The sequence below is a fragment of the Scardinius erythrophthalmus genome (genome assembly GCF_964197995.2).
Source record: "Scardinius erythrophthalmus genome assembly, chromosome: 24".
NCBI classification, from domain to species: domain Eukaryota; kingdom Metazoa; phylum Chordata; class Actinopteri; order Cypriniformes; family Leuciscidae; genus Scardinius; species Scardinius erythrophthalmus.
This window is the reverse complement of record NC_138244.1, coordinates 24,668,988-24,684,668: the sequence shown is the minus strand read 5'-3', so window position 1 is coordinate 24,684,668 and position 15,681 is coordinate 24,668,988. Positions and strand designations below refer to the sequence as shown.

Here is a 15,681-nt window from a genome sequence, read left to right as displayed (position 1 = left end):
GGCTATTCTCTACAACTACAAATTTCACTGTCACAGGCGTTCAGTAGTTTTGCACCAAAAATACCTCCATAGCGAAATGGATCGCTGGGTACTACCACCTTGGTGAAAACTTGCTGGGACCCGAGGGTTATATATGCCTCTTGCAAAAGCTCCTGCAGATACCATTGGGGAACAGGCTTTGACCCCATAGGTGATATCTTTTCCCTTCAGATGTAGTCAAAGAACATCACTGGAACAGAACAATACATACACAGAGAGCAAACTTGAACTAATATAAACTTCTTCTTACGATTAATTTTCACACTTTTATCATATAGTGAACAATGGTGTTGTAAATACCTAAAGAATTACATATGCCAATTAAGCATACATGCAAGTGACTACATGTGGTGTGATAGAACTTCAAATCCCTCTGCATAGTTGTCTATAGTAACATGAAAGCAAATAAGAAGAACCTGTCAAAGTCTAGAACTCTTGATTAATTTGATTCCATAATAACCCAATGGAAAAAATGCTAAGCAAGTGCATATTGATTATATTGAGGGCTGGCTACACGAATAAACAAGGTAAGCAAAGGGGCGAAATGGATCGCTGGGTCCTACCACCTTGTTGAAAACTTGCTGGGACCCAAGGGTTATATATCCCACTTGCAAAAGGTTCAGCAGATACCATTGGGGAACAGGCTTTGACCCCACAGGTTTTATCTTTTTCCTTCAGATTTAGTCACAGAACATCACTGGAACAGAACAATACATCCACACAGAGCAAACTTGAACTAATATAAACTTCTTCTTACGATTCATTTTCACACTTTTGTCATGCAGTGACAAGTGGTGTTGTAAATACCTAAAGAGTTACATATGCCAAGTAAGCATACATGTAAGTGACTACATGTGGTGTGATAGAACTTCAAGACCCTAGGCATAGTTGTCTATACTAACATGAAAGCAAATAAGAAGAACCTGTCAAAGTCTAGAACTCTTGATTAGTTTGATTCCATAATAACCCAATGGAAAAAATGCTAAGCAAGTGCATATTGATTATCTGGAAGGCAGGCTACACAAATAAACAAGGTATGCAAAGGGGCGAAATGGATCGCTGGGTCCTACCACCTTGGTGAAAACTTGCTGGGACCCTAGGGTTATATATGCCTCTTGCAAAAGCTTCTGCGGATACCATTGGGGAACAGGCTTTGACCCCATAGGTGATATCTTTTCCCTTCAGATGAAGTCAAAGAACATCACTGGAACAGAACAATGCATACACAGAGAGCAAACTTGAGCTAATATAAACTTCTTCTTACGATTAATTTTCACACTTTTATCATATAGTGAACATTGGTGTTCACTGCATGAAAAGAGGTGTATCCGGACCAGTATACTCCTGTATACACTGCTGGAATTCGGAAGAATCCGGGAGTATACTGGCCGGATAGCTCAAATTCCATGGGTCTGTATATATCCGTATACATCCGAAATGATACCAAATCGGATGTATGTTGTGGACGTATACTCCGTGCTACAGCCATTTGTTGCCATGGCAAGTAATCCCTCAAAGGTTTTTTCAAGAGAACATTTTCACACCTTTGTGCACCTTTTGGCCTTCCCCCCTATTGGTCCTTTTCTATTAAAACCACTCCCATTACCCAGACCACTATTGGAGGACAGGATACATTGAAAACCCAGGAAAGTGATTTGATTGGTTACTTTTAGAACATAACCCACCCTAGGCCTTTTCGCACAGTGATTTGATTGGTTATAGGCCAGCTATGCAGATATTGCTCAGTATACACTAAACCCCCCTTACCCCAATTTTAATACATTCAAATATAATTTTAAAAACACACACAAAGAACAATGAGAAAGTCTGACATTTTTATTAAGGTAAATAAAACATTACAAAGAGCATTATAAACAAGCATTAAAAAGGAATGGGGGAACAAAAATATTTGAGGGGATGAAAATTTAAAGGAACAAAAACAAATATAACATGAACATTATAAACATACATTAAAATGAATGGGGAAAAAGAAATGTTAACAAAGGTGTAAAGGAATAAAATACAAAACGTGGAGATCAGCAACATGCACATCAAAAAGGAACAAATATACAAAGTATACAATATAAAACAATTTAAAATCAATAAATAAATATAGAAATTAAAGTGTATATATGTAAATATTAATTTTTTCAAACTGCCATGATGCACTGGTGGTGTGACGTAGCGTGGGTCAGCCTCTAGTCTGGTTTGTAGTACCTGGCAGAGAGCAGATAACTCTGTGGTTACTTCCTCCGCAAAGTCTCAAAATACGTCTTGCAACCTGTTAAATAAATCATAAATAAATGTAATGCCAATAAAACTAAGTAAAACAGAGGAGATTAAAATGATTACAACATCTTTAAGATTACCTTTTGCACATTCAGGGTCAACGTCTGTAAAAGTTGTCCTTAATTCTTTGAAGAGATAAGTGGTCACAGCCAGGTTATGTGATGAATTTATTCTGGGGGAAAAAGTTGCAGGCATCATTAATGAAATTCAGTTTTAGTATTTCAAATCCATATAGTGGTAGATTAAACTAACATTTACAGTATACAATACGCAGTCTTACCCGGTTTGTGGATCGTATTTGTGTGGGTTGTTCTCTGAATTATGGAGGCGCTTTACGGGTTCCTGTAAAGTTTGAAATTAAAAAGCGTTTAAATGGATTCACAATCTGCAAGAACCTCAAAAGTGAATTTTCAGTTTGAATAAGTTGGCCATCACAGTAAACATAAGAGACAAAACATATCAGTTCATAAGTCTTTAAGATGTCACTCAGCGCCTCTGATATCTTACCGGTTCGTGCCGCCTTCTGCCTATACAAGGCCACCAGTGCAGGTGTGTGTTGGTCAAGCACAGCATAGAACTGGTTCCGTATGTTGACGTTTGTGATGCGTTGGAACTCAGCACAAAGCTACAAAAACAAACAAAAATAATTATATAAAAAGGATAATACTCGATTTGCAACAGAAAACACATTTGTGATGCAACATGTTCCGTTAAAATACATTGTTGAGCAACATGGTCACATGCAAAGTGATAGTTCTTACACACAGTGAATAGTGGCATTTGCTGTTCCATTTGAATGTGATACATATTAAAAATTTGGCAGTGAAATATGTGTGAAGAGTGGCAGAAAAGAGAAGTGAGTCTGTTTTACCTGCGATTCAACCCGAAGAGCCGGCCATTTCCCCAAGAAGTCCTTCACCTGCACAGATAAATCAATCAATATGAAACCAGTCAAATTATGCAATCAACCTCTTTAATGACAAATTAATGATACAGAATTTCAAGTGAATGTAACTTACCGATAAAGTTGCTCTCTGGTGACAATGTAGGTCTGCACATGCACACAAAAACAGACAGCAAGAGATTTCATTTTTAAGAGACGTTTGATTGATGCTAATGAATTAGGCTCCAAATAAAAGAAATGGTGAAAAATAGTTACAGACTAAATTAACATTTGAGTCACCTTGATTTTGGGGATGCTCACTGCACTCCTTCCACTTAAACCTATAATGAAAAGACGTTTGTAAAGGGTTTAATAAAAACTTGCATAGTTCATTCGGTAACTATTATGTCCATAACCTTAACTTTGTTTGAGTAAAAGTTAACGTAACTGCTAACGTTAGCCACTAGCTCATTTGGGTGCATCAGCATGTAGATAACATCACATTGAACTTGCCAGAGCAGGGCGCTTAACACAAACAGCAGCAACACACTCAAAAACAGAAGGACTATCACTTGCTGAAAAGAGTTATTGACTAACGTGAACATTATTGCCCTGCCACGACATTAACAGTACACAGGATATTATCTGTAACTAGCAGGCGGACTGACGGCAATCGCGCCCGCGGCACCGCGCTTGCAACTTAAAAATAGCCTCGTCTAAGTCAAATATCACGTGTAATATGACATTCTTACAATATTACAACAAGCAAAGTAGTTTTGAAGTGTTTTGGTTTACTTACAAGTTGTTTCATTCTTGATACACGTCGCTCAAGAGGGTAGCCATCTTGGACAGATTTTTCAGGTAACGTCAGCTGCACGTCATGACGTCATATCACGTGATCGACAGTACACTTTAAAATAGTGAGTAAACCAGCGGTGTTCACTCAGAAACGCTGAGGCACACAAACATAAAAATACATAGGCTATTTGTTCATAGACATTAATAGTTTAAAGGTGGATTAAATCAGCAAGAGATTTTAACTGTAGTGACCTCAGTCTTCAATTCAGTGGAGTAGAAAAGCTCAGGTTCCTTCTACCTTTTTAATAAATATCAAGTCACCTTTATTTATACAGCGCTTTTTACAATACAGATTGTTTCAAAGTAGCTTTACAGAGATAACAGGAAAGTAATGCAAGACAGTTTGTTTCCAGAAGAAAATAGCTTCACAGTCCAGCTTAAGTCAGTTCAGTGGTGATTCATTTTGTTGTATAAATAAATGAATAAATTTAAATGTGGATATATATAGCCACTTTGGAGAAAACCGTGATGTCATCGTCCAGCTCAGCTCAGATCTCATATAATAGTGTCAACGCAGGCAGATCAATAATATTGTTGAATATTAAATTTCCCCAACTAAGCAAGCTAAAAGCCAATTGTAAAAAAGGCGACAATTGTTGTTGTCTGCAATTTGTAAAACTTCACAATAAAATTTGAGATATTCTGAAATGTTTGGTTCATTTTTCTTTATTTGTTCCATTAAATTTATTGCTGGGAAAAAAATTAATCGCGATTAATCGCATCCAAAATAAAAGTTTGTGTTTGCATAATATATGTGCGTGTACTGTATATAATTATTTTGTATATATAAATACACACGCATGTATATATTTAAGATTTTTTTTTTTTTTATTCAATTATTTATATTTATATATAATATAAATTGTGTATAAATGTATATACAGTATATACATGCAGATATTTCTTAAATAAATACATGCATATGTGTGTATTTACAGAATAATTATACACAGTACACACACATATATTATGCAAACACAAACTTTTATTTTGGATGCGATTATTTTTTTCCCAGCACTAATTAAATTCCTTTGTTTATTTCATTAAATATTCAGATGTTTTTGTGAACGTATATGTTCAGACTGGGTGTTTATTTTGTCCTGTTTTTATAAAAAATATTTGATTAAGAGACTTTTTTTCATGCAGTGGTTTTAAGGCCCTGACACAGGCGACGTGAGCCAACCCTAGAGTCGGCTTTAGTCATTGCTAGTTCTTTGACGTCGGTTTTGTGTTTCAGGTCCTTAAGAATTTATTTATTTTTCTGTACAAAAAGCTTGTTTGCTTTAGCCTATAGTAATCCAGAGATAATTCTCAACCCTGAAGTCCTCCCTGGCCACCCCTCCCTCTGAGAACAGCCAGCACCTTTAGTGTCAGTCATTAACATATGAAAGGTCTTCACACCCAACAGTTGTCAGTCCTCTCACACCCAGCAGTGTTTCAGCTGTATATGTCCGTGAAATTTCACAGATTCCAGTATATGTCCGCATATGTGAGGTTTCCGGGTTTATCTGGAAATATACTGTTCCATGTTACTCTGATCCGCTTTTTCCCGCATACATCCGGCAAACATCAAATTACACAGGAGTTTACCATGCCCGTATTTTGCCGGATTTGAGTCTTTTCATGCAGTGGTTGTAAATACCTAAAGAATTACATATGCCAAGTAAGCATACATGTAAGTGATTACATGTGGTGTGATAGAACTTCAAGACCCTAGGCATAGTTGTCTATAGTAACATGAAAGCAAATAAGAAGAACCTGTCAAAGTCTAGAACTCTTGATTCGTTTGATTCCATAATAACCCAATGGAAGAAATGCTATGCAAGTGCATATTGATTATCTGGAAGGCAGGCTACACGAATAAACAAGTTATGCAAAGGGGCGAAATGGATCGCTGGGTACTACCACCTTGGTGAAAACTTGCTGGGACCCAAGGGTTATATATGCCTCTTGCAAAAGCTTCTGCAGATACCATTGGGGAACAGGCTTTGAGCCCATAGGTGATATCTTTTCCCTTCAGATGTAGTCAAAGAACATCACTGGAACAGAACAATACATACACAGAGAGCAAACTTGGACTAATATAAACTTCTTCTTACGATTAATTTTCTCACTTTTCTCATATAGTGAACAATGGTGTTGTAAATACCTAAAGAATTGCATATGCAAAGTAAGCATACATGCAAGTGACTACATGTGGTGTGATAGAACTTCAAAACCCTCTGCATAGTTGTCTATAGTAACATGAAACCAAATAAGAAGAACCTGTCAAAGTCTAGAACTCTTGATTAATTTGATTCCATAATAACCCAATGGAAAAAATGCTAAGCAAGTGCATATTGATTATATGGAGGGCTGGCTACACGAATAAACAAGGTAAGCAAAGGGGCGAAATGGATCGCTGGGTCCTACCACCTTGGTGAAAACTTGCTGGGACCCGAGGGTTATATATCCCTCTTGCAAAAGCTTCAGCAGATACCATTGGGGAACAGGCTTTGACCCCACAGGTTTTATCTTTTTCCTTCAGCTTTAGTCACAGAACATCACTGGAACAGAACAATACATCCACACAGAGCAAACTTGAACTAATATAAACTTTTTCTTAAGATTAATTTTCACACTTTTGTCATGCAGTGACAAGTGGTGTTGTAAATACCTAAAAAGTTACATATGCCAAGTAAGCATACATGTAAGTGACTACATGTGGTGTGATAGAACTTCAAAACCCTAGGCATATTTGTCTATAGTAACATGAAAGCAAATAAGAAAAACCTGTCAAAGTCTAGAACTCTTGATTAGTTTGATTCCATAATAACCCAATGGAAAAAATGCTAAGCAAGTGCATATTGATTATCTGGAGGGCTGGCTACACGAATAAACAAGGTAAGCAAAGTGGCGAAATGGATCGCTGGGTCCTACCACCTTGGTGAAAACTTGCTGGGACCCGAGGGGTATATATGCCTCTTGCAAAAGCTTCAGCAGATACCATTGGGGAACAGACTTTGACCCCATAGGTGATATCTTTTCCCTTCAGATTTAGTCACAGAACATCACTGGAACAGAACAATACATCCACACAAAGCAAACTTGAACTAATATAAACTTCTTCTTACGATTAATTTTCACACTTTTATCATAGAGTGAACAATGGTTTTGTAAATACCTAAAGAATTACATATGCCAAGTAAGCATACATGTAAGTGACTACATGTGGTGTGATAGAACTTCAAAACCCTAGGCATATTTGTCTATAGTAACATGAAAGCAAATAAGAAAAACCTGTCAAAGTCTAGAACTATTGATTAGTTTGATTCCGTAATAACCCAATGGAAGAAATGCTAAGCAAGTGCATATTGATTATCTGGAAGGCAGGCTACACGACTAAACAAGGTATGCAAAGGGGCGAAATGGATCGCTGTGTACTACCACCTTGGTGAAAACTTGCTGGGACCCGAGGGTTATATATGCCTTTTGCAAAAGCTTCTGCAGATACCATTGGGGAACAGGCTTTGACCCCATAGGTGATGTCTTTTCCCTTCAGATATAGTCAAAGAACATCACTGGAACAGAACAATACATACACAGAGAGCAAACTTGAACTAATATAAACTTCTTCTTACGATTAATTTTCTCACTTTTATCATATAGTGAACAATTGTGTTGTAAATACCTAAAGAATTACATATGCCAAGTAAGCATACATGCAAGTGACTACATGTGGTGTGATAGAACTTCAAAACCCTCTGCATAGTTGTCTATAGTAACATGAAAGCAAATAAGAAGAACCTGTCAAAGTCTAGAACTCTTGATTAATTTGATTCCATAATAACCCAGTGGAAAAAATGCTAAGCAAGTGCATATTGATTATATGGAGGGCTGGCTACACGAATAAACAAGGTAAGCAAAGGGGCGAAATGGATCGCTGGGTCCTACCACCTTGGTGAAAACTTGCTGGGACCCGAGGGTTATATATCCCACTTGCAAAAGCTTCAGCAGATACCATTGGGGAACAGGCTTTGACCCCACAGGTTTTATCTTTTTCCTTCAGATTTAGTCACAGAACATCACTGGAACAGAACAATACATCCACACAGAGCAAACTTGAACTAATATAAACTTCTTCTTACGATTCATTTTCACACTTTTATCATATAGTGAACAATGTTTTTATAAATACCTAAAGAATTACATATGCCAAGTAAGCATACATGTAAGTGACTACATGTGGTGTGATAGAACTTCAAAACCCTAGGCATATTTGTCTATAGTAACATGAAAGCAAATGAGAAAAACCTGTCAAAGTCTAGAACTCTTGATTAGTTTGATTCCGTAATAACCCAATGGAAGAAATGCTAAGCAAGTGCATATTGATTATCTGGAAGGCAGGCTACACGACTAAACAAGGTATGCAAAGGGGCGAAATATGGAGGTATTTTTGGTGCAAAACTACTGAACGCCTGTGACAGTGAAATTTGTAGTTGTAGAGAATAGCCACACATGTGTATCAGTAAATTTGAAGTCACAGAGAGAAATGTTTTAAGAGTTGCAAACTTGTAGACTTTTTTTTATCTTTCACAAACACAACACAACAGTTACACCTTCTCAAATTCTTCATTGCAGGTGCACAAATCCTATTCTACAAATCACAAATTAAGAAACTCATACGCTCACATTTTTGCTACAGTTGCTGCAGTGAATATGGTGCAAAACGCATTTAAACACCTACATCAAAAAATGTGAAGTCACGGAGAAATTTTGCTCATCTGCAAATCAGTATGTGAATTCATCCAATGAGAGTTGCACACTTGTAGAATATTTTCTCACAAATGTCTTGTGTATTTTTCTAGCACAAACACAAGTACATAACTACAGCTGCTTGAATCTGCTGCGACGAATCTCAAACACTGTTTTTCGCTTTCAAGTGACAAGTTTCGCGCGCTCTCCCTTTTGCACCAAGTGCACCGTGAAATGTGGGGCAAAAGTGAGTTGTGCATCTGTAGAGGCAGTGGGCGGAGCCTACATGAATATTCATGAGTTTCCCGGGCACGCGCGTGGAACTGCACATTCTAGTTCACGCTCCTCGTTTCTCAGCAGGTTTAATGGATTATTTCAAAAAAGGTAAATATAGTTTCAGCGCGAACTTAAACTACAATTGTGTATTGTTTTGTTAAACTCATAATGTTTTTATTAATTCGTCACTGATTGAATGATTGCTGGCATTCACTTCGTGTAGGCCTATATAAAGCACAGCAAACTTCAACTCGTTCATTCCGTTGTGCTTTTCCTCTGTACATTGCAATGCTTTAAACTGTCTTTTGTTATCATTTGTTGAATGTCACTGCAAAATAAATAATAATAATACGTTCCACTTTTACCATAAAACCAAAAATTCCATAACACCTGAATGATTACAGCACTTATTTCCAACAGAAGAGCAGAATATTTATACATGAACCATTACCATTTAGTTTATTTATTGCTAAGCTCTTTTGATAACTTACCTTATGAAGCTTTACAACTGTGTCATCTCTGGCAATAATCTCTGGGAAATAACTCCACAATCATATCGATTGTCCAAATAAACATTTAAGATTTGCATGACAAAAGTTTGGAATCACTATGATTTAAGAAATGTTATACTTTTAAAGCAGGCAAGGTCAATTTCCACACTTCATTAAGCAGCACAACCATTTTCAACTGTGATAATAATCAGAAATGTTTCTTGAGTAGCAAATCAGTATTAGAATGACTGAAGGGTCATGTGACACTGAAATCTAGATTAAAATGAGCTCTGCCATCACAACATTAAAATAGAAAACAGTTGATAAAAATATTTCACAATATTACTGTTAAATGATAAACTCAGATAAATGTAGTCTTGGTACCTTAGAGGTACCTTACCTTAGAACCTTACTAATACCAAACTTTTGAACAGTATATATATTATTAAAACCAGCACAAGTACACCTTGCAATCAAAACATTAAAAAATAATATTGTTACATTATTTTGCCTGTATGTTTGTAAATATTTTTCTAGAACATCAAATTGGTGGCTTATTATATTCCGTAAAATAATTCTAAGTGTTTTTTTTTATTTCTCATTTACAGTAACCTAGTTGTATCAAATGTAATTTATCCACTTTTGTCCATAAAATTTTGTTTAATCCAAATTGTACGTATGTATTAAAGCAACACATTCATGCTTGAGTTTGGTCTTAAATGATTTGGCTTATTTAAACGAACAAGAATTTAAGAACAATCACACCAGGATATATTATATATATTTTAAAAAGTGTTAGCCCACAGATACATTTATGAGGGTTTTTTTAGTTTATTGCAATCAACAAATGATAACAATTAGTAAAAGCCACAGTTTTAAAGCTTTGCCAGGTGCAATTTATACGACGAGTTGAAGTTTGCTGTAGCTACTGTATATAGGCCTACACGAAGTGAATGCCAGCAATCATTCAGTCAGTGACGAATTAATAAAAACATTATGAGTTTAACAAAACGATACACAATTGTAGTTTAAGTTCGCGCTGAAACTATATTTACATTTATATTATTGAAATAATCCATTAAACCTGCTGAGAAACGAGCGTGAACTAGAATGTGCAGTTCCACGCGCATGCCCGGGAAACTCATGAATATTCATGTAGGCTCCGCCCACTGCCTCTACAGATGCACAACTCACTTTTGCCCCACATTTCACGGTGCACTTGGTGCAAAAGGGAGAGCGCGCGAAACTTGTCACTTGAAAGCGAAAAACAGTGTTTGAGATTCGTCGCAGCAGATTCAAGCAGCTGTAGTTATGTACTTGTGTTTGTGCTACAAAAATATACAAGACATTTGTGAGAAAATATTCTACAAGTGTGCAGCTCTCATTGGATGAATTCACATACTGATTTGCAGATGAGCAAAATTTCTCTGTGACTTCACATTTTTTGATGCAGGTGTTTAAATGCGTTTTGCACCATATTCACTGCAGCAACTGTAGCAAAAATGTGAGCGTATGAGTTTCTTAATTTGTGATTTGTAGAATAGGATTTGTGCACCTGCAATGAAGAATTTGAGAAGGTGTAACTGTTGTGTTGTGTTTGTGAAAGATAAAAAAAAGTCTACAAGTTTGCAACTCTTAAAACATTTCTCTCTGTGACTTCAAATTTACTGATACACATGTGTGGCTATTCTCTACAACTACAAATTTCACTGTCACAGGCGTTCAGTAGTTTTGCACCAAAAATACCTCCATAGCGAAATGGATCGCTGGGTACTACCACCTTGGTGAAAACTTGCTGGGACCCGAGGGTTATATATGCCTCTTGCAAAAGCTCCTGCAGATACCATTGGGGAACAGGCTTTGACCCCATAGGTGATATCTTTTCCCTTCAGATGTAGTCAAAGAACATCACTGGAACAGAGCAATACATACACAGAGAGCAAACTTGAACTAATATAAACTTCTTCTTACGATTAATTTTCACACTTTTATCATATAGTGAACAATGGTGTTGTAAATACCTAAAGAATTACATATGCCAAGTAAGCATACATGCAAGTGACTACATGTGGTGTGATAGAACTTCAAATCCCTCTGCATAGTTGTCTATAGTAACATGAAAGCAAATAAGAAGAACCTGTCAAAGTCTAGAACTCTTGATTAATTTGATTCCATAATAACCCAATGGAAAAAATGCTAAGCAAGTGCATATTGATTATATTGAGGGCTGGCTACACGAATAAACAAGGTAAGCAAAGGGGCGAAATGGATCGCTGGGTCCTACCACCTTGGTGAAAACTTGCTGGGACCCGAGGGTTATATATCCCACTTGCAAAAGCTTCAGCAGATACCATTGGGGAACAGGCTTTGACCCCACAGGTTTTATCTTTTTCCTTCAGATTTAGTCACAGAACATCACTGGAACAGAACAATACATCCACAGAGAGCAAACTTGAACTAATATAAACTTCTTCTTACAATTAATTTTCACACTTTTATCATGTAGTGACAAGTGGTGTTGTAAATACCTAAAGAGTTACATATGCCAAGTAAGCATACATGTAAGTGACTACATGTGGTGTGATAGAACTTCAAAACCCAAGGCATATTTGTCTATAGTAACATGAAAGCAAATAAGAAGAACCTGTCAAAGTCTAGAACTCTTGATTAGTTTGATTCCATAATAACCTAATGGAAAAAAAATGCTAAGCAAGTGCATATTGATTATCTGAAGGGCTGGCTACACGAATAAACAAGGTAAGCAAAGGCGCGAAATGGATCGCTAGGTCCTACCACCTTGGTAAAAACTTGCTGGGACCCGAGGGGTATATATGCCTCTTGCAAAAGCTTCAGCAGATACCATTGGGGAAAAGGCTTTGACCCCTTAGGTGGTATCTTTTCCCTTCAGATGTAGTCAAAGAACATCACTGGAACAGAACCATACATACACAGAGAGCAAACTTGAACTAATATAAACTTCTTCTTACAATTAATTTTCTCACTTTTATCATATAGTGAACAATGGTGTTGTAAATACCTAAAGAATTACATATGCCAAGTAAGCATACATGCAAGTGACTACATGTGGTGTGATAGAACTTCAAAACCCTCTGCATAGTTGTCTATAGTAACATGAAAGCAAATAAGAAGAACCTGTCAAAGTCTAGAACTCTTGATTAATTTGATTCCATAATAACCCAATGGAAAAAATGCTAAGCAAGTGCATATTGATTATATGGAGGGCTGGCTACACGAATAAACAAGGTAAGCAAAGGGGCGAAATGGATCGCTGGGTCCTACCACCTTGGTGAAAACTTGCGGGGACCCGAGGGGTATAAATGCCTCTTGCAAAAGCTTCAGCAGATACAATTGGGGAACAGACTTTGACCCCATAGGTGATATCTTTTCCCTTCAGATTTAGTCACAGAACATCACTGGAACAGAACAATACATCCACACAAAGCAAACTTAAACTAATATAAACTTCTTCTTACGATTAATTTTCACACTTTTATCATAGAGTGAACAATGGTTTTGTAAATACCTAAAGAATTACATATGCCAAGTAAGCATACATGTAAGTGACTACATGTGGTGTGATAGAACTTCAAAACCCTAGGCATATTTGTCTATAGTAACATGAAAGCAAATAAGAAAAACCTGTCAAAGTCTAGAACTATTGATTAGTTTGATTCCGTAATAACCCAATGGAAGAAATGCTAAGCAAGTGCATATTGATTATCTGGAAGGCAGGCTACACGACTAAACAAGGTATGCAAAGGGGCGAAATGGATCGCTGGGTACTACCACCTTGGTGAAAACTTGCTGGGACCCGGGGGTTATATATGCCTCTTGCAAAAGCTTTTGCAGATACCATTGGGGAACAGGCTTTGACCCCATAGATGATGTCTTTTCCCTTCAGATATAGTCAAAGAACATCACTGGAACAGAACAATACATACACAGAGAGCAAACTTGAACTAATATAAACTTCTTCTTACGATTAATTTTCTCACTTTTCTCATATAGTGAACAATGGTGTTGTAAATACCTAAAGAATTGCATATGCAAAGTAAGCATACATGCAAGTGACTACATGTGGTGTGATAGAACTTCAAAACCCTCTGCATAGTTGTCTATAGTAACATGAAACCAAATAAGAAGAACCTGTCAAAGTCTAGAACTCTTGATTAATTTGATTCCATAATAACCCAATGGAAAAAATGCTAAGCAAGTGCATATTGATTATATGGAGGGCTGGCTACACGAATAAACAAGGTAAGCAAAGGGGCGAAATGGATCGCTGTGTCCTACTGCCTTGGTGAAAACTTGCTGGGACCCGAGGGTTATATATCCCTCTTGCAAAAGCTTCAGCAGATACCATTGGGGAACAGGCTTTAACCCCACAGGTTTTATCTTTTTCCTTCAGATTTAGTCACAGAACATCACTGGAACAGAACAATACATCCACAGAGAGCAAACTTGAACTAATATAAACTTCTTCTTACAATTAATTTTCACACTTTTATCATGTAGTGACAAGTGGTGTTGTAAATACCTAAAGAGTTACATATGCCAAGTAAGCATACATGTAAGTGACTACATGTGGTGTGATAGAACTTCAAGACCCTAGGCATAGTTGTCTATAGTAACATAAAAGCAAATAAGAAGAATCTGTCAAAGTCTAGAACTCTTGATTAGTTTGATTCCATAATAACCCAATGGAAAAAATGCGAAGCAAGTGCATATTGATTATCTGGAAGGCAGGCTACAGGAATAAACAAGGTATGCAAAGGGGCGAAATGGATCGCTGGGTCCTACCACCTTGGTGAAAACTTGCTGGGACCCGAGGGGTATATATGCCTCTTGCAAAAGCTTCAGCGGATACCATTGGGGAACAGGCTTTGACCCCATAGGTGATATCTTTTCCCTTCAGATTTAGTCAAAGAACATCACTGGAAGAGAACAATACATCCAAACAGAGCAAACTTGAACTAATATAAACTTCTTCTTACGATTAATTTTCAAAATTTTATCATACAGTGACCAGTGGTGTTGTAAATACCTAAAGAGTTACATATGCCAAGTAAGCATACATGTAAGTGACTACATGTGGTGTGATAGAACTTCAAAACCCAAGGCATATTTGTCTATAGTAACATGAAAGCAAATAAGAAGAACCTGTCAAAGTCTAGAACTCTTGATTAGTTTGATTCCATAATAACCTAATGGAAAAAAATGCTAAGCAAGTGCATATTGATTATCTGGAGGGCTGGCTACACGAATAAACAAGGTAAGCAAAGGCGCGAAATGGATCGCTGGGTCCTACCACCTTGGTGAAAACTTGCTGGGACCCGAGGGGTATATATGCCTCTTGCAAAAGCTTCAGCAGATACCATTGGGGAAAAGGCTTTGACCCCATAGGTGGTATCTTTTCCCTTCAGATGTAGTCAAAGAACATCACTGGAACAGAACAATACATACACAGAGAGCAAACTTGAACTAATATAAACTTCTTCTTACGATTAATTTTCTCATATAGTGAACATTGGTGTTGTAAATACCTAAAGAATTACATATGCAAAGTAAGCATACATGCAAGTGACTACATGTGGTGTGATAGAACTTCAAAACCCTCTGTATAGTTGTCTATAGTAACATGAAACCAAATAAGAAGAACCTGTCAAAGTCTAGAACTCTTGATTAATTTGATTCCATAATAACCCAATGGAAAAAATGCTAAGCAAGTGCATATTGATTATATGGAGGGCTGGCTACACGAATAAACAAGGTAAGCAAAGTGGCGAAATGGATCGCTGGGTCCTACCACCTTGGTGAAAACTTGCGGGGACCAGAGGGGTATAAATGCCTCTTGCAAAAGCTTCAGCAGATACAATTGGGGAACAGACTTTGACCCCATATGTGATATCTTTTCCCTTCAGATTTAGTCACAGAACATAACTGGAAAAGAACAATACATCCACACAAAGCAAACTTAAACTAATATAAACTTCTTCTTACGATTAATTTTCACACTTTTATCATAGAGTGAACAATGGTTTTGTAAATACCTAAAGAATTACATATGCCAAGTAAGCATACATGTAAGTG

The 15,681-nt window shown here is 36.9% G+C and overlaps 1 long non-coding RNA gene across 1 annotated transcript; it reads right to left on the bottom strand.

Annotated features, from left to right (window-relative positions):
* Positions 1-1,907: 1,907 nt before the first annotated feature.
* LOC308685263 lies at positions 1,908-3,850 on the bottom strand. Its single transcript, XR_014029441.1, has 7 exons — positions 3,512-3,850; positions 3,348-3,379; positions 3,200-3,247; positions 2,836-2,953; positions 2,609-2,670; positions 2,409-2,500; positions 1,908-2,320 (listed from the first exon to the last, which is right to left on the bottom strand). It is a non-coding gene; the product is annotated as an uncharacterized lncRNA (long non-coding RNA).
* Between the last annotated feature and the right edge of the window lie 11,831 nt (positions 3,851-15,681).